This window comes from Micrasema longulum, unplaced genomic scaffold (genome assembly GCF_059751315.1).
Source record: "Micrasema longulum isolate JH-2025_06_02 unplaced genomic scaffold, ASM5975131v1 h1tg001444l, whole genome shotgun sequence".
Classification (NCBI taxonomy): Eukaryota; Metazoa; Arthropoda; class Insecta; order Trichoptera; family Brachycentridae; genus Micrasema; species Micrasema longulum.
The window spans coordinates 12769-37277 of record NW_028278630.1 but is presented as its reverse complement, the minus strand read 5'-3'; the positions used below and the strand labels follow the sequence as shown (position 1 = coordinate 37277).

Below are 24509 nucleotides of genomic sequence, written 5' to 3'. Positions count from 1 at the left end.
CGCAAAGGCAGCGGTGTACTAAGTGACCTCTGGTGAAATTTACGAAAACTGGTCATGGTTTACGTATTTCAAGGTATTTTTTTATTCAATTTATTAAATTACATCTAATTATTACATGCGAGAGAATGTGAATATGTACAAAAATCGAGATGCAAAGAAATAAGGTACTCCCGAGAACATCATAGCCGAAATGTTTCCAAAACAAGCACCAATCAAGTTATATGAAACATTTTTTTGATTTCATCACACCTGGTAATTTCTTCAATTAAACCACTTCCTAAAAAAATATTCTATGTTACCTGTTGATGTTTTAAGTCTACTAAGAATTTCTTCCACTGATTCTGAATATTTAAGTGATGACCCTGATGATAACAAAGATGCTTTTAGCACTTGGGTTTTCTGTCATTTTTCTATTTAAATATGCACGTTTTTACTTGTTGCTCGTATTTTTATATTCATAGATGTAAACTATAATACGTAAATTAAAAATAATATGACTTATGTACATTTTCCTAGAAATTTGTGAATTTTAAAAATGTACTTTTTGTCAATTTCTAAGTAAGAGTAGATTAGTAATTTTAGCTTAAAACTACTAATTTTGCAATATTAATCCCATAAAAAAGGGGTGGATCTTTTCCATGCTAGGATTACCAGTTTTAGACTCTACCTCTCTAACTATGTATCATAATGTGTATTAGTGACTTAGTTTTCTTTGTTTATATGGACGTTAAAAATCTATTCCGCTTTTAAATATTTTTTGTAGATACCTAATTATATAAACTATTGGCACAGTAGTTGGCAGAAGCGTTTAAATAAACAAAGAAATAAATTGAAATAAACAAAGAAATATAACCATTTTTTTTTCTTTTTTATTCTTTATCAACAAATAATTCATTCATGCTTTCCCTTAATTTTGTCCATCGTGCATCGGCAACTTGACCCTAAATAATACATGTTTAAAATATTATGTGTGTTGTTTTTCCATAGAAAAGTAGAGCGAAAATATAAATACACTACACATAAACTAAAGCCGGATAAGAAACATTTTATTTGGTATTTTTTAATATAATGTTTTGATAAATTCACAAATATATTTACTTAATTACTTGTAACAAAAGTAAAAAAGGACCGAATTTCGACAATGTATACACAAGGTCATATAAGCCAAATAAACTAGAATAAATTTGATTTTAAATATGAATAAAAGTCCTTGAATACACCAATAAAATATCTGCCTAAGGCAAGCAATGGATTGGACGTGAACTCTGAAGCATATGAAAGTAAATAATTTAATATTGTATGCTTATTCCCTTTTTTGAAAATGGCCGATTTCACAAAGGTCGTACAAATCCCCACGATACGGTAAAATTAGGGTGGATTGATTTTTTAAATATTATTTTTATTTATTTAATTCCTAATAAATATCAATTTACAATATTCGCAATATCAATATCTAGATAGAACAAACAACAAGCAAATTTGATTTCAAAATAGAACTAACAATAAGCTTATATTGTCTAATTAAAATTGATATTTTTCATAAATAAGGAAAAGAAAGAGAGATCAGGGAAGACATGTTTGTTCGGGCGTGATTTAAACAGAGATACTGTAGAAACATCTTCGAGAGTGGATGGAGTATGATTCAACAGTCGAGCCGCAAGGGCACTATTTGTGTAAGAGAAGAATAAGGGATTATGGATGGAAATTAAGAGGGTGCTTTGAGAATAAGAACGAAGATGTAAACTTTGAACAGAAGTGAAAAGGTGTGATAGTCAAACCGCTTTCTAATTTTGAGCAATTTCATTTAGCTACTTTATATACTCAGATAGGTGGTTATATATTCTAAAACCAAATATACATAATGTATCAGCCAAAAATCATTATACTTACATAGGACGGAAGCTTTTCAATAATTTACCACAAAATCTACGTCAAGAAATAAATTACAGAAAATTTAAGGATAAATTAAAGAAAAGCTTCTTGACATAATTAACATTAACTGTATTTTGAAAATAGAGATGTTTGTTTAATATGTGCCTGTGTTTTTAAATTATGTGTTTTCATTTAATATTTTTTAGTGTTAAATTTTCTGAATTTTTTAAAATTGTTTAATTTTTTATTTATTATTGTATTTTTTTTTTCATTTTTTGTTTCTTTTTTAAGTTATTTTGTAAGCTTGCCAAACACAAGAGCCAGACTCTTTTTTGGCAAGTTCAACCTTAAGTGATTCATTTTTTTCCTGAATGTATTGTATATTTATGCTAATAAAGGTTTTAAATAAAAAAATAAAAATGTATTTTATAGTTATTTACCATTAAGTTTACAGATTAAATCAGTCAATGAAAAATCAGTGTATGTGATCTAAAATGGGCTTATGAAGTCCTTTTTTTAAATCTTTTTAATTTATTATTTTCGTAGTTTCCGATTTTACAATGTTTGTCAATCAATTTGGCGTTTATTATATCCATTACGCTCTTAACTCTATTGAATTAGTAAGTTTTTTTTATTGGAAGCTGTTAATGCATTTTTGGAGATTTTTCTTTACTTAATTTTTACCATGTTAAAAAGATTATAAAATAATGAATCTTAATATTTAAGAATTTAAATATTCCGCTTCGACTTGTCTGTTTCATATTAGAGTATTAATTTTGTTTGCAAGTTTCTTTAAATATAATTAGCGCTTTGAAACCGCTTTCCAAGTTTTAATCGTGAAGACTGTCTGAAATTGCAAAGAGTAGATTAAACGCCTTATTCTGAGCACGTCTTAGCTCTAAATGCAGTATTTTATAAATAATCCAATGAAAGATTTAAATTTTATGCGGGTGTTAAGATGTTTTCATAGGTTTTCTGCAATATCAGAATACGTTTGTAGGACCCGTGTGGACGAACTCATATGGCGATATGTTTATTTAATAGATTCCACGAAAAATGATTTGGCCGAATACCCGAATATTCGGCCACGCTCTCGGCTGAAGTGCCGAATATTCAGCAGCCGAATGTTCAGCAAAAAAATGTGTGAATTTTGGGCGAGACCTGTCTTATTGTAGTGCGTCCGGGGGTGATGGGGCTAGCGTTTTTTTTTTTCATTTGCGAGTAGATCATTGAGACACATTGTGTTATTTATTATTAGTCTTTATTACTTATAATTATAAGAAATTAGTAATTATTTGTTTATTGTACATCATGGCACCATTTAATAAAAAATCGCCTATTTGTAAATATCGTGAGATTTGTAGTTAAGATAAAAAACCAACTGAGTATTTGCTGTGTAGCAAAAAAAATAAACGAAGTATTATTTACGAGGAAAAGCGCAATCGTTTGCTGTCGACAAATGTTGAAAAAAATATTTTCATTCATCACAACCATAGAATTAAGAATAGTCCAGAAACTGTACACACGTCAAACAGAAGGCGACTTAACTACTCATAAATGAGTAGGTTTACGTTTTGACCCATTAGTTTCTTTGTAGACGTCGCTTGGTACGAAACTCCTGATTTGAATTCAACTACGCCGTGTTGTGTCCTTTAAAAGTATAGAAATACTGCTAGGATCTTGAAAAACAGGATGGTATCACATTTCATGTGTAATTAGCAAACGGATGTTTAAGTAGCAAATGCACTATTTAAAAATTAATTTATTTTTTCATCTGGAAATTTCGTTAGTGTTGCCAGGGTAGTAAATTTTTTTACCCTACTTTGCTCATCTAATGAAAAAACTGATGAAAATTAGACCTCGGATTAAACAACGCCGTGAGGGACATTTGAACGACATTATCTTTAAAACATAAGATATTATTTAACATGATATAAAAATATCCAATTTATGTCAAATAAAATTTGTTTTATATTTTAAGTTCCAAGTTCATTAATTCAATTACTCTTATTAAATTACCCTTCACTTATCTACTCTGTTGTGTCAATCAATGTTCCGCGTGCGCAATAAAATTTTAATGAAATTAACAGATTGCTTTTTTTACATTACATTTGTGTTATAATTATCTTTTTTCCCATCAAGCAACATAACGCGGCAACATCACGAATGCGCGCGGTGGAAGTAGGACATAGTGAGGGAATAATTGGACACAGTCCAATGTATTCAAATATGATTCTACGCTCCTTCTGGACTATTTTTAATTTAACATAATGATCACAACATACCACTGATAAATTTTAAGTATGAAATTAATTATTTGTGATTAAAATAGATACATTTTTGAGTACTGTGTGCGTTTTTTTTTATGATTTGGTATTCGGTTTTATGGCGGTTTTATTTGGCCGAATACTTATTTTTTTTTACGTTGCTGAATAGGCTGAACACAAAATAGTTGTCAAATAGTTGCTCTAATTGATATATTTGACTGTGAAAGAAAAGTGTCACTACTAAGGACCAATGTGTTACGAACGTCAATTCATTACGTTTTGCAGTATACGGATTGTAAATACTATAAAATAAATGCTCATTATTATAAAAATGAATAATTATTTTGAAAAACATCATCTGAGGGAAGTGGACAAATGTATGGGTAGGATATACTTAGATTAGATAAGTAAATTGAATGTCGAGTGATCTTAGACTACTTAACAAAGCCGAGTTTTTGTTATTTGGTAAATCAAATGTACCGAATAACAACATCCGAAGAATAAAAGGAGAAGGATTTGAGTTGGAAACTTCCTAATTATTTTTTATCATTTTTTTTTATTCACCACAACAGGCCACAAAGCCCAATTACAGTAGTAAATTACATCACAGAACACCCAGGCTTGAGAAAAATCACATTTAATTTTTGTGTTCTCACCGGGAATCGAACCCGGAACCTTCCGTGTGTGAGTCAAGCGTCTTGACCACTACACAACAAAGGCCGCCAATGATTTAATTGTAATATTTTTTTCAAATTAATTATGCGTGTTTCGATACATAAAATAAATATTTATCAATGTTTTTTTTTAATTATAAATTATGCATATTCTATATTTTATGTGTATAGTATTTTGCTAAAATATATTTTAAATATTTTTTTTGTATTTTAAAATTATTTTGTGCGTAAATTTAGTAAATATTGTTTTGATTTCCAACAACCTATGCGCTCTTTAGTTCAGGACATATTGCTATTTAGTTTCTGATTGTTAAGATTTAAACATAGTAAATTTAAAAAACTATTTAAATTAGGGTTAGATCTCTTACCATGTATGCGCTCTGTAGCTGCAAGACGTGCTATAATCTGGCTCCTATCTGTTAGCAAAAATAATTATATTCGTCAATTAACTTGAATCCAGTTTAACAATCCTTAAACGTTCATGCGTTTCGTAGCTGCAAGAAGTGTTGGCCTTATCATTGTACAGCTCTCTTAAGGAGATTTTCACAAAAATTACCCTATATAAATTATCTATTATAATATTTGGATGGTTCAAATGATTTTTTATTATTATTAAACACTTGTTGTTAGTCAAAAGTGGACTGTATAATTAAAGGAAAGAAGCACAAAAATGGACCTACCATTGATTCGATGAAGATGTTCCTCTATTTTGGGGCACTGGATGATAAAGTTCACTATCAGTTATGATATTCAACTATTTGCTGTATTTACATTCACAACAACGCGCGACGATTCCAAGTATTCTTATACAATGTGATGTATTGTCAATTTTATTTTTTATAATGTTCTAAGTCTAAAAAACTCTAAATGTTCTATTCTTGTAAATCTTCAACATTAATGTTAGGTAGGTACAATAAGGATGGGTCAAGGGAAGGACGGGATTGAAAGGTAATCGGCCAGGAATAATATCGATAATTGCTGTTTCATACTAAACACAACGTATATTGCTAATGTTTAAACAAACATACATTGACAAAGAAGCTTGTTTGATTTGAAACCGGTCGGTGAAAAATAAAAATTAGTGGTTAAAAACAAAGTTGTTTTATTTATTTTATTTTATTATACATACATTCTTCCACCTGCTGGTTTATGTAAAATAAAAGTTTTGTCACTGCTGACTGTTCATCGACAGTTCATGAAACAACGCAAACCTGACTTCGGGAGGTTCACGTAAGCTGGCGGCTGACAGAGATGCCTAGCGGCTTTTTAAGAACACCAGATTATTTTCATTGATATATTTAACAAATTTACGGACAATGTCCAATTTAACAAAATATAATATTAAAAATAACAATAATAAAACAGTAACAAATAATAGAATTAATACAACAAAGAGAAGCAAAGACAAGTTAATACATTAGACAGGCATTATAGAATCCAGGTTAATTTTGCAAATATTTAGTAAATTTATTGGGAATATTTTTATAGTCTATTTGTAAAAAAACTCAATTTACAATCAAAATAATTAAGATCTTGATTTTCATTTACATTTCTAATAATTTTTGGTAGAGGCGCATGGAAACCATAATTAGTCTTGAGGAACAGAATTTCATTATTTCTGAGTCTACGTGAAGGAACATCAAGAGATATTTGTTGGAGAATAGTCGTTCCATATGATCCAACTAGGGAGCGGAAATGAAATGATGATGATGAAATGTGTTGAAACATTAATTTATTGATGTAGGCATTATAAAAAATGCAGAAACTTTTGAATTGGCGGCGAAGCTTGGGATAGGGTCCACGGGCGTAAAATTTTACTGTCCTTTAACATTTTTTAACGACCGAAGCTTAAAATTTTCGCATTTTGCGTCGCTTTTATTGGTCAATACAGCTGCGATGGCGGCATTTGGAAACACGTCGTTCTAGGACTGTTCATGTTCCCGCCATTGTGGATATTCGCGCCAACCATCGCAGAATAATGATGCCAGGGTCATTGTGTTTCCAGTTTATTTCGCTGCATTGGTGCATACAGTAGCGTTCGTACTCGGACTAAAGGTCCCGCGATACATATTGACAGCCAATGCATTTTCACAACCTATTATTACCACAAATACTAGAACAATAAGATAATTCTGATGTAAACGAATAATTTAAAGCGCCTTTTAAAACGTTTTGGCTTGATTTTTTCGTTTGAATTTCATATTTTAAATGGCGGGAGGAAAAATGTACAAAAGCATAACAATGTCAATAAAATCATGCGTTAAAAGCATACGTTCATACGCGTCAGTAAAAAAAACCTTTTATGTGTATATTTAATAAACTTTGTGTTTTTACGACACATGCATGTTTAATATAATTGAAAACACACGATTCGGATACTCAAAATTCAGAAACAAATATAATTATACATAATAATACTTGGGTAGTGATAAGCTGTGGAGGGGAGGCAGGGTGAGTATTTTTAATTATTTTTTTTAATTGGATATTTATTTATTTAACACTTTACATACATATACAAATTAATATACATATAAGGACGGGCATATTGCCTTGAGGCAATATTTTCCTACCTACCCAAACCGTTCACTTTAAGAAAATTACATGGACAAAAAAAATACATAAACATATTCTAGGTAATTTTGCAGAATCTTATAATTTTATGCAAGAATTTAAAACAAAAATTTACACTTTACTTTAAAAGAGGGGGGAACAGGTGATAGGAAGGAAAGAAGAGGGAGCGAGGAAAAACTCAAACATTTAGGTAGTGGCATTTTAATCTTGATTTAAATTGGCTCTTACAATTATAACGTGGGTATTTGTATTCTAAATCGAATAAAATGTATTTTTTGATCAAATCTCATATATCTTTTTTCGTTTGTTTGTATTAGATCATTAAATGTTTATGAGCTCTTATAAACATGTAAAAATATTATTTTTTTTAAGTACTAAACACCAACATCTATTTTAAATAACTAAAATTTAATCGACGAATTTGGTTTGACGCAGTCTTAAACTCATTGCGTCCCTAAAAATGAAAGCAGTTTCCTGGTATTCGTTTTCATCTTTATTGGCGTTTGACTGACATCTTTACGAAAACAGATCCATTTTATCAAATGATTTTTCTATGTTTTTTTTTGTAATAACCTAATCAGGTAAAATACTGGGTGTTGGAAATGAAAAGAACAAGAGGGCAAATTATAACCGATAAATCAATAATGTATTATGTTTTTCTTCTTCTTCTTCTTCTATTTTTTCTTCTTCAGCCTTATTCTCTCCACTGCTGGATGGCGGCCTCTTCCGAACGTCTCCATTCCTTCCTATCACCCGCTTTCATTATCCACGTTTTACTGGCAATAGAGGCAATGTCGTCGACCCATCTTTTCTGTGGCCTTCCAGCACTTTTTTTGTTTGTCCGTGGTCTCCACTTTATTATTCTGGGTGTCCACCTGCCATCATTTTGTCTTTCCAAGTGTCCTGCCCACTGCCATTTCAATTTTGCTGCACGATCCGCGATATCCACGACTCCAGTTCAGTGCCTTATTTCTTCATTTCTTACTCTTGTCTCTTAAACATACATCGAGCATCTGTCTTTCCATTGATACAACCACTTACCGACTTTTCTATGTCTACCGGTTTCGAGATCTACGTGTTTTTTCGTCAGGATACAAATAATAGTTGGCGTCACGTCACGTCAACCACTACATATCGAGGCGGACGTATCTCAACTCTATTTTTTTAGTCAGGATTTTTACATGAGAGCAGCCATTAAGACAAAAGCACTCGTCCAGGGTTTTTTTTATATTTTGCAAACAGAACAGTATTCTCATATTATTTATTAAATCAGCATTTATTTTGTGGAATAACGTGCTAAAATATATTAAATTAAACACTTTGTTTTGAAACTACTTGAATTTATTTTGAAGCACTAGTATTATAGTTTCAGACAACAGATCTTTCCATCTACCATAGCTCTATCACAGATATTTTTGAAGTCGGTAAAAATTCCTTAACACACTTGACCGATCACAGTGGAAGTGGGTTAGTTTATCGTGGTCCCGTGGTCAAACGCCAAACGTCAATGTCAACGTGAGTGAAGTTTCGAATGATCTGCACGAGTTTCAGTTTGTCCATTTGTTGTTTTATTTTGCACATTGCAAAGATTTTTGTCTAAAAAAATATTTGTTTAGTTAAAAAAATGTTTAACTTGATTTTTAGTCTTGATTAATTCAATTACGGTCATATTATACACGACATTGACGTCTTAATAAATATTATGTACGGCGGTAAAATATGTTTCATTATATTTCCGTTTCAAATAGAGTTAATTTCGAGTTGATTTCTCGACAAATGGTTAGAACTTCCTTAGCACAGAGGCAATACTCCTACATAGGACAAAAGCTATATAATATAATCCCAGAGTCATGGAAATGTTGCAAGAACCACAAGCTAAAGAGGTTGCTGACTACTTTCCTTGGAGATAGTCTGAGGGGTTAATGGTGGCTGTTAGATGGCCAACACATGTTTTAATTTAAATTGTTTATTTATATTTATAGTTTTTTACTGATTTAATTTTTAAGATCCTCATGACTTTTTAATTTGTTTTAACTATGTATTTAAAAAAAATGAATAATTACATCTTTTACTTTATTTTTTAATATGTTGTATTTTTTTTCCTATTTCTACTAGGTATTTTGCTTTGTTTTTTTTTTCTTTCTTTAAATATGCTTTTTGCTATACAACATACAATCATTTTTTTATTATGACTTTAAATATGGTTCTTACTTTGTATTCTGTTTTTATTTCGCATTTTACTGAGTTTCAAAATATTTTTATAGGCATATTTATATATTTTAATGGTTTTTACTATGCTTTCACTGCATTTATTACTTTGTTTTTATCATTTTTTTTTGCTACGTTTTTTCAATACATTTTTACCTTGTTTTGACTACATTTTGATTATGTTTTTACTATGTTTTTACTAAAATTTTATTATGTTTTTATTACATTTTACTATGTTTTTACTACATTTTTTACCATGTTTTTACTCCATTTTTTACTTTTTCACTTTGTCCTGTATCTTAAAAACTGTTTCGATATATTGATTACTGTTTTTTATATTTTTTTTACTGTCTTATACCCGTATGCAGAGACAAACCTTAAGGTGAGGAGAGTACATTCTATAGTCTTCACCTTCGGGTTATTCTCTGCATTTGAAATTAGAATGTACTTTCCTCACCTTAAAATTTGTCTCTGCATACGGGTATTAGAACGGGGTAAATAACCCTAGTTAGACAGTCAAAGCAACTTTACATAAATTATAATTTTGTGTATGTAATAAAATGATAATAAATAATAATAAATAATAATAAAATATACATATACATAACATGATAGATTGCGAACAAATAATCATATAAAACATTTAAGTTTGTAAGTGAAAATTCTTGATGGAAGTTCATTGTAATTTATTATATAAATAAAACACGAGTGATACTTTAACACGAGTGATACAATTGTGATAACACGAGTGATAAATTAACCCAAAGTTTGACAGCAAAAAACAATAATAATAAAGACCGAAAGCGGTGGGCAAAACTTTCGTATATTGGAAAAACTAGTGATAAAATTGGACAAATAATAAATAAAAATAAATGCGCTGCAGCCTTTTACAATAGTAATTCCTTAGCTAATTTGTTGGTAAATACTAAAGACAAAAAAGATAAGTTTTCCAACTCAGGAACTTACCTTCTTAATTGTAACGACTGTAAAAATACATGCTACGTAGGCCAAACGGGTAGAGCCTTTAAAACACGCATAAAAGAGCACATACAATCATGGTCTAATAATAAAGATAATTCAAATTTTGCCAATCATTTAATAGAAAACAAACATTCCTTCGAATTAAAAAATAATATAAAAATAATTCATATTGCACCCAAAGGCCATAAACTTGACAAATTAGAAATTCTCGAAATTAATAGATTAAAAAATAAACCCGACGTAGAATTACTTAATGAACAGATAACACATGTGCATTCCCCATTACTTTACCCATTGTAATATAATTTTACGAATGACTTTTTACCCTTTGTTTTTCAGAAATCATTATTTACAAAACCACACTCACGAAGGATGGGACACCAACAATAAAATAAAATACTTAAACTCATTAAAATAACATTATATCCATTCATTTCATATCCACCCATAGAAAATTTGTCGATAATAATCCTTAAGATAAAAACAACTTTATTTAATTTACTTACATATAACTTTGAATTATGTATCCTCACCTCTGTTCTGTATAAATACATATAACTTTTTAATAAAGATACCAGTCTCGAAGATGTCGCGAAAGCGATGAAACCGGTCACTGGATATTCCAAATTTGTGGATTAAAGTATCACTCGTGTTTTATTTATATAATAAAAAAAAAAAAATTATATCATTATAAAACAAATTTGTCTAGAGTATTTTCCATTCTCAGATAAATATAAAAAGTAAACGTTGATTAACATCGTAATTTGGAAAAGGCAAATATTTTGAGTAATGACATTTAATTTTCATGTTGTCACCCATGAGATTGAAGTGTGGAAACATTATAAAATATAATTTAAATCGGGTTGTGGTCCCGTGGCAAGTGATGCAACCTCACGGATGAGAGGTTCTAAGTTCAAATCCTACTCTACCCAAACTTGATTCCCATTCTCTAATCGTGAGTTATTTACAACTCGTTGAAAATGGCCACCAAAATTAAAATATTTGGGTAAATTATAAGAACGCAAATATTTCTTTAAAAAAATAAAAAGGTACGTAAATTGTAAAGGAACAAATAAAATAACGAACACTGTATTTTTATCCGCCTGGACATATTGAAAATATACACATGAAAAAATGACTTCGTAGTTTATTCAAAGAATGTAATCACAATGTGTAATGTGATACTCACATAGATACTAGTGTATTTCACAGCATATGAATTTTCGCAACAAGATAATAACGCGAAATCTTCTTTTCTCTTTGTATCAGGCCACGTATTGTAGATAGGTACTGCGATTTAGTGCAGCATCGTCGTGTTATCGCGGGAAATTGACAATGGATGCACGCGGCAAATATACGCCCTGGCGCGGAACCAAGCGCATTTCCCGCTTTCCCATTTTCCCTGTCAACCTCGGGGAAATATTTACAATTTACAGCGTCACGAAGGTGACGGAGGCGTAATGAACAAACGAGACGCAGCCCGGCTCTTCGAACCGGAGACTTGAAGAGTTTTCTCGCGAAATTCGTGAAAATTTATGGAGCTAAGCGTCAAGTTTACGCTAAATATTTTACAATTAAAAAGATATTGAACTACCATGCCACTAAAGTATACCTACTGAAAATGCCCTAACAAGACGATACAGTTGTCTTATTATTATTTTCTGTTTAGAAAATAAGCTAACCTAATTAGTGTTTGATTTTCATATTTAAATTAAAATATACCAGTTTGCATATATATATATACTGATGATGTAATAACTTATATTATATATAAGTTATTAATTTAAAAATACTTGGTAAACTTACACTTATTTATATTTATAAATATTTATAAAACTTGTATGTAAGTTATTACATCATTACAAGGGAATTCCATCAAGGATTGTAAATAAATAATTAAAATAAAAGTACGTATATACATTTTATTAGTTGACGATCGTCAGTTTCAATTAACTTACCTTTCATTTTATTTGATTTATTTTTATAATAATCAACATTCATAATAACAAGCAATAGATAAATAATAACAACAAATACTGAGACTAATTATTGGTTTCATAAATAAACAAAAATATAAAAAAACAAAACGTACAGTTCGCTGCGGGTAAAAGGAAGTGGGATGGGAAAATAGGGAAGGAAGAGAAAAAGAAGAAAAAGTAAGTAAATATAAAACAATGAAAAAAGAAATAAATTATACATACATTAACATACACACACACCCATATATACATATATATACATAAACATACATACATCCACATACATACATACACATTCATACATACACACACACATGAAAATACATATATATATATATGTATATATATATTTATATATATATATATACATACATTTACATATACATACACACATGAACATATACGCATACACTAATGCACATGCATACGCATATATATATAATTATTAATAAAATAATTAAAATTAATGAGTAAAACGATAAAAAAATAGTAACTTAAAATTTTGCTCTTGAGACGTCTCTATCGTAATTTAGATATATTTTTTTAAACAATATTTTCTTTTGTTGAAAAGATCGGCGGTAAAATTTTCATCGTATGACGAGCATACTCGATAAATGTATTCATTTTTACCCAGATTTGATTGTTGAAGAGATGTTGAAAAAAGATAATTGAGTCTACTATTAAACCTGGGTATTCTAAATTTTATAAGATATAATAGTTCAGCAGAATCAATTTCGTTACTTAAGATTTTATATAAATACACCTGCTCTTGAACGACTCTTGGATCTTTAAGAGAGGGAAAAAAATTGTTGCAAAAGAGAGGGAAAACATTTTTGTGAAAGAAATATGGAAGTCTAGGCATTTACAGGGTTACCTGTACCTGGCATGTAAGCCAGTAGAGAGGCTACATCCATAAATAAAAAAGAAATGATATTTAATGTATCTATTATATAAACATATATTTGTAAACTATGTATTTGTATTATTTATTTGATTAAATAAAATAAATAAATGTGATAGATAGTAAAACTACTTTTTAAATACATTATATAATAAATAGTGATAACTCAATTAATAGGTTCGATGTAAAATACAATTTGAAGATTGTTAAACCGTTTTTCATAACATTTTTATAAAAATTAAATATGTATACAAATATATATATATATATTCAAAAATTAAAAACCTTTATTAGCATAAATAAACAATACATTCAGGAAAAAAATGGAACACTTAAGGTTGAACTTGCCAAAAAAGAGTCTGGCTATTGTGTTTAGCAAGTTTACAAAATAACATAAAAAAGAAACTCAAAATGCACAACAAAATAATAAAATAAATTAAAAATTAAACAATTTAAAAAATTGAGAAAGTATAATACTAAAAAATATTAAATAAAAACACAAAATTTATAAACACAGACACATATTAAACATACATATCTATTTTCAAAATACAGTTAATGTTAATTATGTCAAGAAGCTTTTCTTTAATTTATCCTTAAATTTTCCGTAATTTATTTCTTGACGTAGATTTGGTGATATCTTCCTAAGTAGTTTTGAATATTGATAAGCCACCTGCAAGATACATACACTCTGTCGCATTTTCTTTAACCAGATGGGAATCAAACTCCAGATGATAAACATCTCCACTACAGAGTTGAATAACTCGTGAAAACTTATCAAGGATCGTTCTAGAATGCACCGAGTAAATACTGTCTATTCTCGGGAGAGACGTAAGGGTAAATGGATTTTTGATGTGTTCCGCGCATCTTTGGGACGAGACACCTGTTGCAGTTTCCTTGGGGTATTTTAAAAGAAAATAGATTCCACCCTCTTTAATATGGGAAAAGAATCCTTTTTCATATCCTTTCTGATAAAATATCCTCAACAAGAAAACACGGTATTTATTATATTGGATAATTGCATATTGACGAAGTGGCAAAATCCTAAGCAGTTTAAACAAAACACCTAATAACCGCAACGTGTCATTCAATTTTTTGGTACTTTTAAAATTTATTACAGCTCCAATATAGAGTATTCTTAAGTTCGACAACTCCCTAGGAAATGAAACCAAGCATGTTTAAAAACATTTAGAAATTATGAAAACATTCTTTATTAAAATAACTGACATAAAAAGAAGCATAAAAATTTAAAAGTGTTTTGAGGCGTTGCCCAGTAGGTGAAATACTCGTAAATCAGTCAGATGAATCTCACCCACATCCATAAGCTGTTGTTTTTACAAAAGTCAACTGATGGACGAGTTGAGAAAATATGGATGTTTAAAATGTTGAATTTTAAACAGTGTGTAAAGTGGTAACTTAACTTGTATAGTTGGGCGACTAATTGTGAATTGCAAATATCATATAATATATATATATATATGTATTTGAATTGTCAACTGTTTTTCTATTATTTTCTGTTATTTCTCTTCTTTTTAACATATATAATTACGTATGTAAATTAGAATCAATAAATCAAATAAATTAGCTAATGACATGTCATATGCCCGGTAAATGGTTAGACTTTGTTATGCAAAAATTGGTTCTTTCTCTGTTGCAGTAATTTTTTATTTTAAAAGTATTTAAAATGTATACCTTAAATACTGCATAGTGCTGAAAAACTCTAAAATGTCCGTCTGAAGTAGAATCAGCTGCATTTAATCGAATGAATTATTCACATGCAAGACGGAAACCTTAATCGAATTCTAGGCTCTAATTAGCTGATTTCTCTCGGCTTTTTCTCACCTGAACTAGGATAAATTACGCCGAAAGCATTTCTTCTGATTAAAAAAATCTAAAGTTTTACGTTAAAATAAATCTTGAATAGAAAGAAAACGTTTACCCTTTTGAGAATGGTAAATTTTGGAAGATTATTTTTTATTTTAGCCTGTGTTGTTGCCGACTCAAAAAATCAGAAAAGGGATGTAAATACTACCGCATTTAAATAGCTTAGACGGCACGGGACGCACAGTGTTTCGTTTTATACAAGTTTACGCTAAAAAAATAAAAGGTCAGGAAACCCACTTGTATTTCATCGTGCGATGTATTTCATCCGGCCATGATAAAAAATTATGTTAAATATGATTATTATCTTTTTAAAGAAATTGATTAATTTTTAAATAAATAATTCACTGATACGATAAAATTTTCAAAAAATTTAAATCTAAGTAAAATGGACCGTATTTAAATTTTTTGATAAAACATAGCATTTTTGAATTTTTACCTAAAATTAATTCATAACATAACTTTGCACTGCTCCATACACTTATCATGCTTCTCTTTTATTTTCGTGCTCTTTCTCTTTCAAGGTTAAAAAAACCTCTTGTTTAAAAATTGTTAACGTAGTGTCAAAAATAGAAAAATACACATCATGCGAGGTTTTGAAAACTATCGAAAAGTTAAAAATACAAAAAAAATATGGAATACGAAATGACTAAATTCGTACATTATTTTACAAAGTAAAAAAATTATAATGCAAACCTTCCAAAGTAATCTTCCTTTTTTCGGATCAAAAATAAACATTTAATACAACCTTGACCGTAACGCGACAATGAGCGAATGAATTCAACTAAGTAATCACAAATAAATACATGTACTTTAGGATGCAATCATAAGTAAACGCATGAATTTATTGGCCCAATTAAGCATGCATTTGTCAGCAATGTTTGAGTATGTCCAAACGCTTGCGCACTTTTGAGGCCTGGGCTGCAAGGACCCTTAGGGTCGGCTCGATCCAGTTTTTGTGTCGGGGTTTTCCTTCCCTTAGCCAAGTGGAGATCGGTTTTGAGGCGCCGAAGACTCGCTTTCACCCCCTGCCGTTTTCTACAGTTAATGCTGCATTGCCCGGTGGTCGCCACGAAGAGGCCGACAGTAGGATTTGCAGGATGGAGTATTTGTGCAGTATTTCATAGATACACTTTATTGGCGTCGGTGAATCCACTGCTACCTAGCCTGCCGTTGACCACCAAATTTTAATGCCAGTTCTCCTATATGGGTGCAAATCTTGGCACCTTACCAAAGCTCAAAACACCAAACTTTTGAGTTTTGAGAGTAAGTGCTTGAGAAGAATATTAGGTAAAAGGTGGTTCGATTTTATAACTAACTTTGAAGTCCGAGAATGGACGCAGCAGCCTTTTATAACGAGCGTCTTGAGGATGCGGCGTAAAAGTTGGACACAAAAAAACAAAAGGAGCTAGATACCACCATTCAATAACTTAGCCTGCTTGATCGTCCCTGTAATGAATCGGACAGTCTCTATCCGTGTATCATTACAGTTCAGAAACTCAGATAGGGTATTAGTCGCAGCAATCCAAGTGTTTACTTTGCATTCCAGCTCCCATCTCGGCCTATTGAACATTGGACAGTATATTAGAAGATGTTCTACAGTCTGCTCAATGATGCCATCACATGGACAGCAACTCGTCTCGCAGCCCAAAGCGATGCAGATATTTCCTCATGCATCCATACCCCGAGAGAGCCTAAGTTAGTTCAAATGTAGGCATTTCAAGCTTCCAAAATGTTTTGGCCTCGTCTGTGCTTCTCAAAAGTTGCTTGATCCACTTATCGGCAGTTTTTTCTTCATAATTTTTTTCCTCCAGTCATTTGATTTACCTCTTGAAATGGACCACCTTACATGGCTTATTGGGACTTTATCAAAGTTCGGCCTCACTTTTTTGACCGTAGCAGCCTTGGCTAGCTCATCTGCTCTCTCATTTCTGATTTCCCCAGCAGAATCGAACATATATGCCTCGTTTGCTGAGAGCATACTGAAGTTTTTAAATACAAATAAGTATAAGGTTTTCAGTATTAGTTTTTAAAGTATCTATCGAACAAATCAATTGTGATCATTTGTGCCTGAGATATTTAAAGATACATGCCAAGGATTTTAGTTATGTTGCTGTGACATCCATGGGCGATAAAATTTCATGAGCGACAATAGTTTTCCTGTAATTTCAATTATTTAATAATTGCTTTATTTATACATGTAAAACTTTCACTCACAGAAATTTTCCTTCCAAGGGTGTTCAATATCCTGGATGAAGATATTAAGTTCTCCGAAACGAAAGCCATGTTCAAGAGAAATATTCAAATTTGGATTTTGTTTAAGGAAAGAGACTATTGCAGAAGACTGCTGCGAGACATCACAAATATATAAATATTATTAATTGTGTTGTCTATATGTTGATTAAAATGCATGTTTATTTAATAATTGCTATTTTTGGATTCTTGAATAATATGTATGCTTCCACTCTCCATAACATTGTACCTCAACTCAAAACAGCTCATGGTTTCATGAAGTAAGGAATACGTTATTTATCTTTTCGTAATTATTTATATAAGTAAATAACTTTAAAAAATGATAAAAACACAGTTTCAACCGGCACCAGAAATCCGGTTTCCAGGGTTGCCATGTTTTTAGACGTTTAGCGTATTTGAGGTAAGAATTATAACTGAGTAAATAAAATGAGTCGGGTTGTGGTCCTGTGGCTAGTGTCTCGGACTCACAGATCAAAGATCCGTAATTTTAATATAAAAAATAAATAAAATATATCTATATATTTAATAATTTATTTTAATCATTTTATTTAAATATGTATTTAATTCGTGTTTTTATTTAATTACATGTAATTGATGAAAAATAGGTAGTGTTTTTTTTATTGTTTTAATATTTTCGTGTATTATGTATTATTTTTCATTGATGTAAATCAAATAAATAAAACACATTCATATACATACACATATACACATACTTATACCCATGCGCATAAACATACATAAAATATACTAAATTTAATTAATAAATGCGAAACTTCATAATTGCCTTTAGTATTTTTTTTATTATTATTTATTTTAATATTTTATTTTCAACATCCAGTAAGAATCTAAATATGTTAATACTAATAATATGTAATAAGTGTCAATCTAATTTTTCGCCTAGGATTGGTTATGCTACAAATTTCAAAAGAAATCGTCGTAAAAAGCCTTTTACGATAGAAACAGTTTTTTTATCTCGATTTTTATACCACCGAGGGGAGAATATTTAAGTTACGAAATAAATATAATATTCAAACTTAATTGAGGATATATCATGCGTGGTATTTATTAAATATTGTGTGTATTTTAGGAATTGTAGTTCTATTTGACCTTTATGTAGGTGTTCCAATTTCGAAAAGGTCACAAAAATATCAAAAACAAATTATCTTTACCAATTTTGATGAAAATCGTTACATTACAAAAAAATTAAAATATTCGTTATTTCTTAAATTTTAAATATTTTAGTTTGTTTTAAATAAACGATATTTTTTTAAAAGCGTATTTTTAACCCGAAAACATTTTTGAAAAATTAATTGAAATGATTTTCCCGATTTAATGTTTTTTATCCATAATTATGTGTATTGGAATGTAACGCAAGATCACATTTTCTCAAATACCTTTACACCTCTGTAATCAGATCATTCATAAATTTTATTTATGACTCTTTATCAACCTTGATGACAGTCATTGAACGATTTCCAAAACGTCGGTATAATGACACACCTTAGACATCAAACTGTGATCATTTACATCTTAATAGCTTTTAGAAAAACTTTTAGAAAAACTTATTTCCATCTCTGATGTCGTTTTGTAAAACGTTACTAACGACAAAAAAAGTTTAAAGAAGATAAATAAAAATAAAAATTAGTTTTGATCGTCTTATCAACTGTCATCAACATTTCATCATTTCTCTTTCCACGCCTAATAGGGCATAAGGCACTGCATTTGTAAACCAAATGCAGAGTATTTTTATCTGACTTCAGGTGATAGGTGTTTGCAAATATATTAAGCTGACTTTTTGAATTGAAATGGGTTTATTAGAGCAACAATTTTATAGAGTTCAATGATGCTAAAGTTTGATAACAAATCTGATTTTAAGGCAACGTCCTTACCAAAATAATGTTTTATAATACAATAATATGCTCATCCTAATAAGTTAGTTGGCTTGGCAGGGTGTGGGTGGAACTTTAATTGCAGCTACCTCTTAATGGTGAGTTTTTGGTCATTTCACTTTGAAAAAAGAGAAATGAATAAAACTAAGAATAAGGTTGGAAGAAGCCCAGAACAAGGTAGATTATTGCAACTATTTGTATTGGGGTTCGGTGGTAAAGTATGTAAAGATAACACATAGCAACGCCAAAATTCCGCGAACCAGCTAAGTAAAATATTCGAGCGCCCATCCGTTATCTAGCGAATGGCGCGATCAATAGTAGTTTCGCTTTTTTGACTAAAAATTACCTAATAATTATTAAAACAATTACGTACTTAAAAGATTTTCGTTGAACAAAACTTGATGCATAACCTTAATGGAAATTATTTCAAAGTGATTCAGTCAGTTTGCATCAAAGATAATACCTGGATATTTAATAAAAATAATTTGTTCGTTTGCCATACCGCGTATTGTTATGATCGTAGAACAACGACGGATGTGCGAAGAATATGTCATTTTTTTTTATTTGATCATGATAACGTTTTATAAAGGCAATAAATACTAGAATTGAAAAAAAATAAGTGTTTGTATCTTATCAACATATTAAAGTATATACTTGTGTACTTGACGTGAATTGACTCAAAGCGTCCAAAAAAAAATTAAACCGCTCTCATCTAAAGTTGAAGAAAATCACATGCGTCGTTGTACTGCAATCATGACGACATTATTAATAAAATATACGTTATTATCTTATCACGTTGTCTATGCTTTCTCAAATAAAAAATGATATCACATAAATTTGCGAACCTTTTTGAAAATTATTTAAATTATAATATGCATTAATAATCTCTACCTTTATGTAATTTTCATGTATCTTGAAAAGTCGTTATTTTGTATATAATGACGGAACAGGAGAACAACACAGGCTGAAGGTAATTGCACAGCTCTCTGTGCTCAAAATTGCGCTGTCTTGCATACATAATGACGTCATATCCAGGATACAACCAACAAAGAATCATCTCAGCGAGTAATGTGAAAATCTATGCGACCGTAGAGGAAAACGGGGCTAGCTACCGTTTCTTCGTTTAGATTTTCAGAAGGGTAATTAATATGGTTGCTAGTGCACACAAACACAAAATGTCCCAAATGCTTATCATTTTTTTATAAAATTTTATTCTCATATAATATATTAGTCTATTAAAATCTTCTATAAACATTTTTTTTTGTTTTATTAAGTAAGTTTACAGCATCTTAAGAACTAATGTAAACTTTTAATGATATTACATTTGTTTATCAAAACCAATCAAGAAATATTTATTCAAAAATTACTGTTCTTCTATCATTTTTTCATGTAATGAAGCAGAAATAAAAAAATACAAATTCTACAAAATAAGGCGATGAGGATTATACTCAAAAGAAAAATCTTTTCTAATGTAGAAAAAATGCACAAAGAAATTGGCTTGCTCACAGTAAAGCAGCAAATTAAATAAAATGTAGCATTTTTTAAATATAAAATAATTAAGGGGATGAATAAAATAAAAACAATAATAAAATTTAACCAACAATGTCATACATATGAAACAAGGTATATAAAAAAGATAAGATTACTAATGAGGAGAAAAATATAATATCAAAACTCATTGTACAAGGAATTGAATTGCTGTACAATGAGTTACCTAAAGGAATAAAGGAGATTGAAAAGATCGAAATATTTCAAATTAATTTGAAAGGATATGTTATTTTGAAATTTTAATAAAAAAATTGTAATGTTATAAAAAGTTTATATTTGTTCTTAAGATGTTATAAACTAACTGAATAAAGCATAAATAAATAAGAATATATTATTTCAAATTTTTCTCCCGGCCCCTATACCTCGGTTATTCCATGGTCGGGTTTTTTTGAACGCAAGCAAGAAGATAGCAGATTTTGAGAAAAGACGACTCAAATAAGTATAAATCATAAATAATATTTGCAAATAACTACTTTTCTATGCCTACCGGTTAGGAGACGTACCCGTCTCTTTGTCAGGAGACTAATTACACTAAAAATTCTACCATACCTATACCTCCAACAAAATGTTTGCACAAACATACATAACCAACGAGTTGATAAGACATGCTATTATAAGCTAACTATTGTTTTCAAAAGTTTTTTTTTTTCATATAGTCAGTGCACGTTGGTGTTGACTTCTAATAGTATGTGTATTGTCAGCAAGTTGGTAAAATATTTTTGTGAAACAACTATGGTGAAGGATTTTTATACGAGTGTGATTAGTGTCCTGATGAAGAGATGGATACGTCTTATAATCAGTAGACATAGACAAATCGATAAAAGTGTTATGTATTGACATTCGTTGAAATTTTTGACCACAAATTGTGTGCTCCGAATATTAATAATTCATTTATTTTCAAATAAAATAAAAGACAACAATAATATTTTTTTTGTTTTTTGCTGGTGGGACAGTTAATGCATTTTTATAAATTTGTTGTTTTTATCGATATATTTTTTTATTTTGTTTATTAACGCTCAATCATAGATATTATCAGCTCAAATTATTTTTATAACCTGTTTGTTAGTTTTAAAAAAATTATATTCACCATTCCAAAACAGATTAAATTAACATTAATGTTAAATAATAAATGCGAAATAAAAAAATAAATAAACCGCCATAAATTTTAATGAAATTGCATAGTAATAAATAAGACAACAGGTTCATTCATATATCGAAGTTCAGACTTAAAGTTAAGACAAATGTGTTAAGACAAACTATTTACTAATGAGATTTATGTATTTACAATATTATTATTTTTAGATCACACCAAGACCGTTCCAGATGGAGGGAGACTGTCCACGGACGAGCCATGCCTGGAGTCAGGCGCAATTACCATCCTCAGACATGAGGCATGGATTGAAGATACATCAAACAATAATTTCTGACTCCCCGCGACCAATACAAAGTAAAAATATGGCTAACATCTTCCTCAACCTGGCAATCTCACCACACTTCCATGAATCTGGGATAAATAAATTAATAAATAAGGTCATATCATATCCTTCAACCAGCATAGTATTGTTGCATTTGAGACAAAAAAGTATTAACTCCTCTTTGAAGAATTAAATTGAAGTGTGAAGTATTATGAGTATGGCAAATTGTTGGATGTTTTTTCCTATTGAAGTGCTTGACCGCTTTTGATAATATAATGCATTCATTTCTGCTCAACGCATTTTTTTAACTTAAGGGGTGAAATGCACAAAAATAATAAAATAAACATATTTTTTACATGGTATTAAATAAGTTAAATTATTTATCTTCGTACGAAATTCTCCACAAAGGATAATACAGTTGTTGATTGTAAGAAATATTTCTAGTGACTTTATCTATTAAAGGACCTATTCCAGCGTCCTACAAATATAGTCTGAAACAATACTATCTTGCCTAAAAGTTTTCCTCTCTTCCTCATTCTTTCATTTTCCTTTGGTTCCTGTTTTTTACCCACATAAATCACTTGGTCACACACTGCCTATCAAGCAGTATTTTTGATGAAGGAACAAAAGATTACGCAAAGAAAGCGAACAATATTCTTTTAATGTCGTTAAGATTTATTTTATTAAATAAATATGTTATTTTTTACTCGAAAATACTTCTAATTCTTAATGAGGAAGTTCGAATGTTTTCTTTATTTGTCAATTAACTATCAAATTAAACCAAACCCTTTTCATTAATATTTTTATGTATAAAGTTTTTAAATTTTGAAATTACTACGCCCGTGATGTCACAAGTTGTCGTCGATGAGTTTTACTGCCATTTAAAAGTTGAACTACGTTGCTCTCAAAATACACTAAACAAAAAAAAAATTGCTAATGGAAAACCAGAAATCTTTCACAACACATAACAACGCAATAATGAAGAAATACAGTGGTTTTTTTTATTTTTTAATTGTTAATAGACTATTTAACTAAGCTGTATTATTTTAAATTTTTTATATCGTATTATCAGCGCTACGATTTTTTTAAGTTTTGTATTTCTGAAATAACTCCGCTTATTACGTTAAATGTTCGTTTCCGCTTATTCTCATTCAGTTCTTCCCATTAGTCCAAAATCTTCCGTAGCTTTTATATCATAGGTTGATTCATATGAACCAGTGACGTCATTCAAAGTAGTAGGCATTTATTAAAACATATATTTATTTATTTTTGTACTTTTTTTGTCTCCAATTTCCCGTAGGCCTGAAGTTTCTCATTGATTGGTTGATTCTCAAAAACTTGTAACCTACTTCAAAGTAATCCATTTTTATAAAAGCTTTTTTTAAATCTATTTTCACATCTTTTCGAGGAACTTTGCTGTAAAATTAAATGCTCTAATTTTGACAGCGTGTTAGGAAATACTTTTTATATGTATTTTCCCGTGGCACTGAACTTTTTCATTAATTTTTAAATATATCATGAAAAAATGTAAACAAAATTATAAGCAGTCATAACAGACAAACTTAAAAGTAATTGGTTTTGTGAAAATGTTAGTTTTCTCGTATATATATGTACAAATTATATATTGTACATATATATAATATAATATTGTGTTTTTGGCTATAAATATTATTTTTATTATCCTAAAACAAGGTTATACCCTAATTATATGGTCAAAGTTACTTTATAATAATGTTATTATTGAACAAGTTAAATGATAAGTAAATAAATAGATTAAATGATATTTTGGTAAATTATTAATATTATTGCAAACACGAAATGGGTTGTTGTCACGTGAATTTGTCAACCACAACATGGTTTTAAGTTTACGACCCATAGAAAATGGCTCAAAGTAGAAAAACATTTTTATAAATCACAACAACCCAATGTATTCACAAAATCAATTTTTCAAGTTAAATAATAAAGTATTTTATCATTCGGAATATTCAATTTATTTTAGATATTTTACGCACAGTAAATTCAAATTCATCATTATTTCAAATCATCATAGCGTACTGAATTGGTACAAGG

General features: G+C 29.7%; 1 long non-coding RNA gene across 1 annotated transcript; it reads left to right on the top strand.

The window, feature by feature from the left end:
• Positions 1 to 22939, top strand: LOC148275360 (uncharacterized). Its single transcript, XR_015824047.1, has 2 exons — positions 1 to 73; positions 22327 to 22939. It is a non-coding gene; the product is annotated as an uncharacterized LOC148275360 (long non-coding RNA).
• The last annotated feature ends 1570 nt before the right edge of the window (positions 22940 to 24509 follow it).